Here is a 9,858-nt window from a genome sequence, read left to right as displayed (position 1 = left end):
TGTATAATCTTAAAAAGTTTACCTCATAGAAGTAGAGAGTAAATGGTAGTTACCAGAGGATGGAGAGAGTAGAGGGGAGGAGAGGTGGGAAGAAGTTGGTCAATGGGTACAAAGTTACTGTTAAATACAGGAGTAAATTCTGCTTTTCTATTGCATAGTGGGCTGACGATGGTTAACAACAATATATTGTATATTTCAAAATAGCTAGAAGAGAGGATTTTGAGTGTTCTCACCACAAAGAAATGATAAATATTTGAGGTGATGAATTTGCTAGGTACCCTGATGTAATCATTATACAATGTACACATCTATCAAAACATCACATTGTATGCCATAAGTATGTACAATAATGTACAATTAAAAATAAAATTACTAAACTAAAAACAAAACAAAAAACAAGGTATAATTAAATAACAAGGTATAATTTAACAACTGGAGAAAAATATCAGTGAATCTGGAACGTGGATAGAGTATGGGTCTATAGGGTTGGTTTGGCCAGGTAAAAGGGCCAAGTGTCAATTGATGGGGTTACAGAGTTAAGGAAAGTCTAGGTAAAAAATAGGCACATTAAAGTCAGCATGTGGTGCCACCAAAAATCTGAGGCCATGGCTGGGCACGGTGGCTCACCCATGTAATCCCAGCACTTTGGGAGGCCAAGGTGGGCGGATCACGAGGTCAGGAGTTCGAGACCAGCCTGACCAACATGGTGAAACCCCATCTCTACTAAAAATACAAAAATTAGCTGAGCGTGGTGCGCTCGTAATCCCAGCTACTTGGGAGGCTGAGGCAGGAGAATCCCTTGAACCCGGGAGGCGAAGGTTACAGTGAGCTGAGATCGCACCACTGCACACCAGCCTGGGCGATGGAGTGAGACTCCATCTCAAAAAAAAAAAAAAATCCATAGCCATGTAGTTGCATACACTTGGCACTTCTGAAGAAGGGGGAATAGAAGGTGGAATACAGAGGTCTTGTTCTCATCTTTTGGGTAGACACAACGTGGGCTGGGTGTCCATTTTATGTTTTAATTCTGTTCTTCCCTTCTAAAAGCTCACAGATTAGCATTCTTAACTTCTGACTATGAATTGTTGGCAAAGTTCTCCAAGTTCTTCCCTTTGCTAGACTATTCTCTTGAACCTATCTCAAGCCATTGTTTCTAAGCTCTCACCTTTCTTTCCCAAAACACTCTTCCATGTTTATCACAGATAGTCATGGCCCAGCATGTGTTCTTCCAGCTACGGGGCTTGGGTCTGCTGCTATATCATGAGGAGGTGGCTACAGAAATGGTTGCCAAAGAATATCTGAAAAATTATTTGGATAATAAAATATAAATATATGCTTCCCTAGTAGACAAGAGAACAAAGGTATTCTAGATTAATGAGTCCTTTCCTGCATTGATTTTCATCCTAGACACTCTTACCAGATCATTCTTCTGCAATGTGAATCATTCATTCACTTTTATTGATTACCTATACTGACTAAGTCACTGATATTTACCAGGGATTCTGGGGGTGACATAATAATGACCTGCAGTAAAACATATGTTATCCTAGATAAAAAGCACAGATTTTATTTCTGTTTACTTACATCATTCTCAAAAAGGGAAGAAAAAAATCACCGTCATGTTTCCTGTTGTTCATAGTCTGAAAATCATAGTTTCATGTATTTCCAGCTAATTGTTTACAGTGTTATAGCAATTCCCTTAGCTGTTAATCTTTCTTGAGCAGAAGTAGAGTGTTCCTAATTCCTTCATTATGTTTCTCTTTCTGTTGCAAATGTGGATCAAAAGTGCTAAAATTTACTATGTATAAATCAATTCTACAATTATAATATTCTTCTAGAATTGAATTCTACATCTTAAACTTCTACTCTTCTCCTTTACTCAATATATACATCTATGTAACTGGTGACTCTTCAATTTTCTTCCATCTCAACACAGAGCTCAAGTCATGGCCCAACACTTTGTGGATACTCAGTGAATATTGTTGAACTACTGAGAGCTGTTAACTTAAGGCCATCAATTTACCTGTCAGCAATCCAGTTTTATTTTTCCTTTAAATTTCTTTTTCTTTTACCCATGTTCCCTTCTCCTGCCAGCAAATCTATTATCTCTGCATTTTATGTAGGTATTCAAACACTTTTCTTCATTATGTAAAGTTGCAAATTGGGTTTCCTGCTGCTTTTTTTTTCTTTGCACTGACTATAAATCCTTTTATTAGCATCTATCCCCCATGACTTTTATATTTTGTACTATTTCGTGCGACAGGCACAAATCACATGGCCTAGACCTTTTCAGAGAGTAAGAAAAATTAAATATTCTTTATACTGTGTTTTTTGTGCATCAACTGACATTAAAGTGTTGTCTCTCCTTTTTATCCTTAAATGTATATGTAAGTAATTACATGTGAATAACTTGCATTTGTAACTTCTCAAAATATAATTTACAGCTTGTTGACTACAAAATTGAGGCCTTGAAATTCTGTGGTGTTGGAGGCTTAGTAGACATCTTTTCTTGTCCAATGTAACAATAAAAATGCCTTCCACTAACAACAAAAGGCCTGAAATAAAATGACTAGAAATATAAGAAAAATGACTGAAAATTAGTTTACATAACAAAAGGGAAGATAAAAAGATGACTCCAGGATCAACAATTTCATCTGTTCAATTTTCTTCTAATAGTATATATATTTTCATTAATCATCAAACCCATGTGTAATTTGCTTGTAAATATTATTGGCTGTAACAATGCAGGTATAAAGAATTTTTTCTGTGATAGAGCTACTTATCAATGAAATCAACCATATCAGTTTGTTTCCACTGAATTATACTGTTACCTTGATTACATATGTATTTAATATATATGTTATTTATTTAATAAGTATATATATGTATGTATGTGTAAGCACATACATATATCAGTAATCTCTTCAGGTTAATTAATATATTTATCCATTTCTTCACCAATATTATCTGCTTTAAATAGCAGGGACTTCATGCTAAGTGTTCATTTCTGCTGAATTATGCACATGCACACATGCACAGAAGCCAAACTCGTAGACATCATGGTATAAACACCATTATTTTTCACAAGACCTTTCGCTCTTAAGGTAAGCTAACTAAGATTCTTATTGGAACATTAAGAATATGTAATCAATTTCCTCTCCTCCTCCCCACTCATTGGGATTTTTATTGGAATGCATCTAGTTTACATATTTATGTATTTATAAAATTAAATATTCAGATCCAGGACAATGAACTATCTCTACATATGTTCAGATTTTGTATTTTGTACTTAACAAGATTGTCCAGATTTCTGCATATAAATTCTAAATCTTTTTATTAGCATACTCTCCATGAATTAATTATTTTCTACATTATTATGAGTTTTTTTTTAATTCCTTAAAGAGATTATTATCACTATGGGGTAAAAACTATTGACTTGTGTGTTTAACTTGTGTTGATGTTTCTAATTCAACCTGACAAGGTTTACTTAATTCTAGTTAGTTTTTATCAGTTTCCAAAAATACTCTGCAAATATAAATAATTTTGCCTCATGTTCTAATCTTGCCATAAATTTTATCTCCTTTTTTTGTGTTTTATCATCTAAAATAAACCAAAAAATTGAGAATAGTTATGACAACTAATATCTCATTTCTGTACTTAACTGTAAAATAAATTTTCCAGAATGTTGCTGTTAGACTGATGATTATTATGGGTAAATAATATTTATCATATTTAAGCAGCTTCTTTCTATATCTATTTCACTTAGATTTTTTATTTGTAAGGGCTGTTTTATCTATCAAACACCTTTACGGCACCCATTGATGTAGTTATGTGTTTTTTCTCTTTCAATTTTTGTTATCAATTATGCTGATGTAATTGCTGATATTGAGCCTTTTATCATTTATGGAATAAATTTTACTTGATTATAATATATTATTCTTTGGAGCTAGACTTGCATAATGTCTGCCAACATTTTATTCAGAATTTTTCATTTGTGTTCATAATAAAAAATAATTTATTTTATTTTATTTTAATCTTACCATCTGATTTTTCATCAATGTTATACTCATGTATAAAATGAATTTGGATAGTTTACGTATTTTCTATTGTCTAGAAAATTTTAAACCAGTGCTTCTCAAACTTAAGCATGCACAAGGCACCTAGAAAGCTTTTTAAATTACAGATTTCTGCTCCCATCCCCAGTGCTGTGTTTCAATTCAGTTATCCCTATGCGGGTCCTGAGTCTATGATTTCTAACTAGCTCCCAGTTGAGGCTGATACTTTTGGTTGACCAGCACTCTGTAGCACATTTAGAAATACTGGTATACATTGCACTGAATTATTAATAAAGGGATACATGTAAATCAGACATAAACCCATCCGTAAACCCATCAACTGCCATTTTTAACGACAGATTTTTTAAAGTTACTAAGATTTTCTATATTGTGTAGATTAATTTTGGAAGTTTATATGTTCCTGGGAAATCATTCATTTCCCCTGGATAATCAAATATGTTGCCACACTGGGCACTTAACATTATTTTATAATTCTTGTCTTAAGTTTTTAAAAGAAACTTGAATTGAAGGAGTATCTGCATTAGCATGACTTTGTAAACATTTTGTGAAGTATATGATACTTCAGTTTGGAGTGTGTGTGTATGTGTGTGTGTGTGTGTGTGTTTTATTTTGTATTGTTCTGCTTTTTCAATGATAAAGTTTTTATTTTCCAAACAATTATACCATTTGTTATTATAGAAGAATGTATACCAAACCCAAGAGTCAAGGAGATATTTCTTACAATCAATTAGAGAAAGGCGATCCATTATTTTCATAAAGTATGTTTTCTGTCCCAAGAATGACAACATAAATATAAATCGATGAGTATAGGTTGGTGCAAAAGTAATTGCTTTTAATGACTATTACTTTTAATGGCCAAAACTGCAATTACTTTTGCACCAACCTAATAAAATCCAGCACACCATAAACAAAAACAATCCCATGTGTCTTTGCTGCAGAGCCTGGTCTGGAATCCCACATCTAAATAAAATTGCAGGACCCTATAAAATCCTTGAGATTGTGAGCCGTAAATATCATCTTTGAGTCTTCTTCACTGGCAGAGCCTACCTGCCAAAACGTGAAGCAAGTTTAGCTATAATAACCTTGTAGAATGACAGCACCAATAGAAACCCTGGCTCTGAATCTGAAGCTGACCAGTTCATCTGGCAAGGGTAGATGGTTTTTCTGGACTTGGTAGGCAACCTCATCATAACTAACCGTATTCCATGAAGTTCCTCCAGGTCAAAACTGGATGCAAATTGTTTTTGTAAGCCTTGTCAACATTCCATACTCTGTGGGTGTTGAAAGAAATACTCTTCTATGATAAAATGCCACAAGTGACCATGGAAATGGCCTCCCAGGAAAGGTGACCCATCTTCTTTAGGAAGATTTCAGGGGTCTTTCACACCCACCAATAACTGTCAGGCCAAGAACATGCCACAGGAATTGCATTTCCTGTCGAGGAAAAGCAGGCTGACATGAAGTTCTTTGCAGGCTGGTAATTGGAGATTGGTCTAAATTGCATGAAATCTAAAAGTAGATTCAGGAGCCTTTGTGAATCCTGATATCAAAGCTTGCAATGTGGGATACCGTCAAAATCTGTTCTAAGACTCAAGTATCTCTGCTTCTGTTTCCACCCCTGCAGAGTCATCTCAAAGATGGCCAGTTGTCTCTCCTGAAAATCATAGAACAATTTTACTCACTTTCCCTCTTCCTTACAAACCTCACGGTCCCCCGCAATCACTGCTAAGATGATGTAACTCCTTCTCTCATACATTTCCATTTGTATCAAGTTTGCCCTATGGCGTTTATTACCCTAAATCCTACCTCTTTTTTCATTTTTTGCTGCTGCTTAATCTTGTCTAACATCCTTTCTCATGATTTCCAAAGTGCAATGCTTCCCTAGTCATGTTTTGGAAACACTTCTAGAATATTTCAAATTATGTGCAATGGTCTCCAACTTTCTAATCCTTGTTCTAGATTTGAAATTCTTGAAAAAAAAAAACAACCATATTCTATGCATTTCTCAATCATAGTCTTGTGGTAGAATACACTGCAGGTGTGCAAAGGTTTTTTCAATCAAATTGAATCTTGGTGAATTCTTTTCCAGAATGCATTTCTGTTTCTCCAAGGCATTTATGATAAATCCTTTCTTTTGTGAATTCAACCCAAATCATTTTACCTCCTCTCCTTACCACTATTAATTATTCTTTAAGTCATTTTTCTAGATTATGAAACAAAATGTTCATCTTCATTCCTCAATTTATTTAGTTTCACACAAGAAGATGAATAACATAGGAATTATAAAGAAATTATGTCTTTAAAAATGTACTCTGTTTTCTTTAATTGGATAGACAGCGCTTAACAAGCTGTTCTTGTTTAGTTATAACTAGCTTGGTAAACAACATTTGTGTTTTATGCCTGACCGAATAAACCAAGTACGGACAAAAAGAAAAAAAAAGCATTTCATATTCTAATCATTGGATCTAAGTAAAATGACTCTAAGCCCACATGTGCCATAATACAAGAGACTGATCCACCCGCCTGTTAAAAACATAAAGTAGCAACGAAGTCCCATGAAAGAACAGCAACAAAAGATCATTTATAGTTTCCCGAACAATAGCCATGTCCACTTATATTAGGAAATCTAAAAACCAGTCGCGTAGAAAGCATAAATTAGCATATTCTTTAAGATTTTCAAAAAGCATGGTACAGTATGAAATTTCTATTTTATTTTCAAAGCTTATCCCACGAATCATGCCTCTAAATACCACAGTGAGTACATTCACCCTGGCAAGGTTAGTGACACTTGGCTTGAATCACACCCCAGAATTAGAATTTTCAAAAGCTGGAGCCAAAGATTACACACCTAGAAAACTGCTCCATTGATTTTAATGATCGACTCTGTTTCAGGATCATTATTTTAAAGCTTGAAAGTTTTAGCCTCAGAACGCCTTTATATCCCTAAAGATTGTTGAGGACCCCAAAGAGCTTTGAAGGACACCCAGAGCATATATTTATTGTTATTTACCACCTTGGAAATTGAAACTGAGACATTTCTGTAATATGGACTGAGCAATGCTATGTCATAACATAAATAACACATTTGTAGTTTACAAAGCAAAGTTAAAAAGTGAGAAGGGTGCTATTGGTTTACACTCTTGCAAATCTCTTAATAGAAACGGTGGGATTCTAATACCTGCTCCTGCGAGCAATCTTTTGTCATATTTTGTTTTAGTTGGAGTCTATGAACAAAATCCAGTCTTGTGCAGATATGTATTTGGAAAAGAGAGGCTTTAAATAACCTTTCAGATGATTGTGGACATTCTTTGACTCTATACCCAAAATCTAGAAAGAGAAGATTTTTAAAGATTAGTTGAAATTTGGAATCTGTCTTCAGTGTTCATAATCACACTGGTGTATTAAAATCCATGGATTTAAATGAGTACTTCAAATGGGTCTCTTAGCTTCACTTGACCAGCCTAAAAAAATAAATACATATTTTAAAATGGGTCTTTTAGCCATGCATGATTTTGTATCACAATGCATTCTTCATTTAAAAAATATTGTTACAGTAAGTTTATTTAGATCTTCCACATACTCACACATTTCATTATGCAGTATTAAAAACATCTTGCTGGTCAATATCACCATTCATCATCTCAGAAAAGTCTTTAAGTATTGGAAAACTGTCAAACATTATCATTGACAATTACTGTCAGGAATTTATCATCGGAATATATCCTTGAAACATATTGAAAGAGACCAAAGTGACTCACTTTGGTCACTTTCAAGAAAACATCGACCAAATCCTCAAGTCCAAAGGACAATAGTTTATGTGGAGTCATTATTTCAAATGAAAATTGTGCGTCCTCTAAAAAGTGGCAAATTTAGTACACACCTCCCACATCTGCACAAGGGCTTTCCTTCACACATACACGAAATGACACTTTGGTATCTGGAGAACTACTTTGTGCACAGTTCTTATCTTGTCATACCAAATATTGAATCTATGTTTACCCCAGGATTAAGGTTGAAGACAATTAAGATTATTTTGCGCTTCATCAGGGACATTCTTCAGTGATACTGGCTTTTTATAAACTACTAGTGCATAGCAGAGAACCATACTGTGACAATTAGCACAGTTTAGTATCCCTGAATTGATTTGTGCTAAGGTAACGGCAGCTTAACCCTGCACTGTTTTGGCACTATCAGTACAAAAGAAACCCAGTAGGAAAAAGAAAAATATTATCTCAGCATTATTATCAAAATAGTTTTGGCTTAACCCCTGAAAGTGTTCAGAGACTCCCCGGGGTCTGTGAACCACACTATCAAACCCCCAATTTAGTGTCAGGAGTGTTTGTTTCCCTTGAAGACTTCGGACTATATAAGGTGTGTTTTTGTTTTTGTTTTGTTTTTCCTGTTATTACCACATAATTGCTCTTGCATTTGACAAAGTTTTAAAGGTCCTTGTCTGATGTTTGGAAATTGATCTTGTTTTATGCCTGGTATCCTGCAATGCATGAAGCACCTGTATTTGCAAAACGCACTATAATAATTGCAACGCATAATCGCCTTCCAGTTTCCAAAATGAACAATGCTAAGCTCTTATGAATTATATGGTCATGATTTGTAACAGAATGATTGATCTATAAAAGGTGTTAGGGAGAAAAAACTGCTTGCCCAGTGAAATTGAATTAAATTGGGCACAGGAAAAAGCAGAATAAAGTCAGGCAGGGCTCCATGTTCTTGCCAATCCATCACTGGCTGTCTTCAGGGAGCCTCACAGTTCCAAGAGCAGCTTCTCTGTAGAATGGAGTTCTAAAGAGGAATTCGAAAGGAAAAGGGTATAGCCCAGGGAGAAGAAGTTCAGAAAAGAGAAAAAGCAAAGCTTTGACTAATACCTCCTATAATCACCCTTTTGTGAACTGACAGGTCAGCACAGCCAGTTGACAACTTGGATAATCCAGAGATTTTTGCTAGTGGCAAAGAATGCTGAAAAGACAGTTTGCTACTTTCTCATGGAAGCAAGACTGTGTAGACAGCCTATGTAAAGACCCCAAGGAACCTTTCCAGTCTTGAGTGTTGCTATGTATGTTAAACTTACAAGAACTACTGAATCGATAAGCTGGATTCTAAACAAACTTTGGACATCAAAGCTGCTTGGGTGAGAATCTTAGTGTTCTGATCAAACTGTGTAGCGTTTTTTGTTTTGGGGTTTTATTTTTACCTCTAGAATCAGCCCAGAGAATAAACAGGTCTCTGGAAAAACAGTGCATCCTTTCCTCTGTATTCTCTCGAAACACCTCCCTTCAAGAATTTGATGACGTGTATAACTCCTTTAAATACACAGATGCACATACATAATTTTATGTATGTATGTATGTGAAGCCTTGAGTTTCACATACCCGCTAAAAAGTTTATCCACAAGGAGCTTTTTTATCTGTTAAGAACCTCAGTAAAATGGTATCAGCCATGTTTAATCCAAAGCTGGATGTACCTAGAACGTTTTCCTAGCACTCTTTAATTGCATTTGCTGGGATGTTGCAGACTGGCTGGGGTGTGTTGGGATGTTATTGTAACCCCTTCCACAACAACACATATCACTTCTCTTCCAGAAATTTCCACTTGGAATATTTACATTTTGGAATATTTAAATTTTAACAATAAAATTTGTTAATGTGAACTATATTGGAGCAGCCAGAACAATTCCAAAGCAGTTCAGCACCTCATTTCCTCTGCCATTCTTTAGCTTATAATTACGCAAATGAACCTTGCCTTTTGCTAGCACTCATAATTCACA

Source organism: Symphalangus syndactylus, chromosome X, assembly GCF_028878055.3.
Source record: "Symphalangus syndactylus isolate Jambi chromosome X, NHGRI_mSymSyn1-v2.1_pri, whole genome shotgun sequence".
In the NCBI taxonomy this organism is placed as follows: domain Eukaryota; kingdom Metazoa; phylum Chordata; class Mammalia; order Primates; family Hylobatidae; genus Symphalangus; species Symphalangus syndactylus.
The sequence above is the reverse complement of the archived record's forward strand: the minus strand, read 5'-3'. Positions refer to the sequence as shown.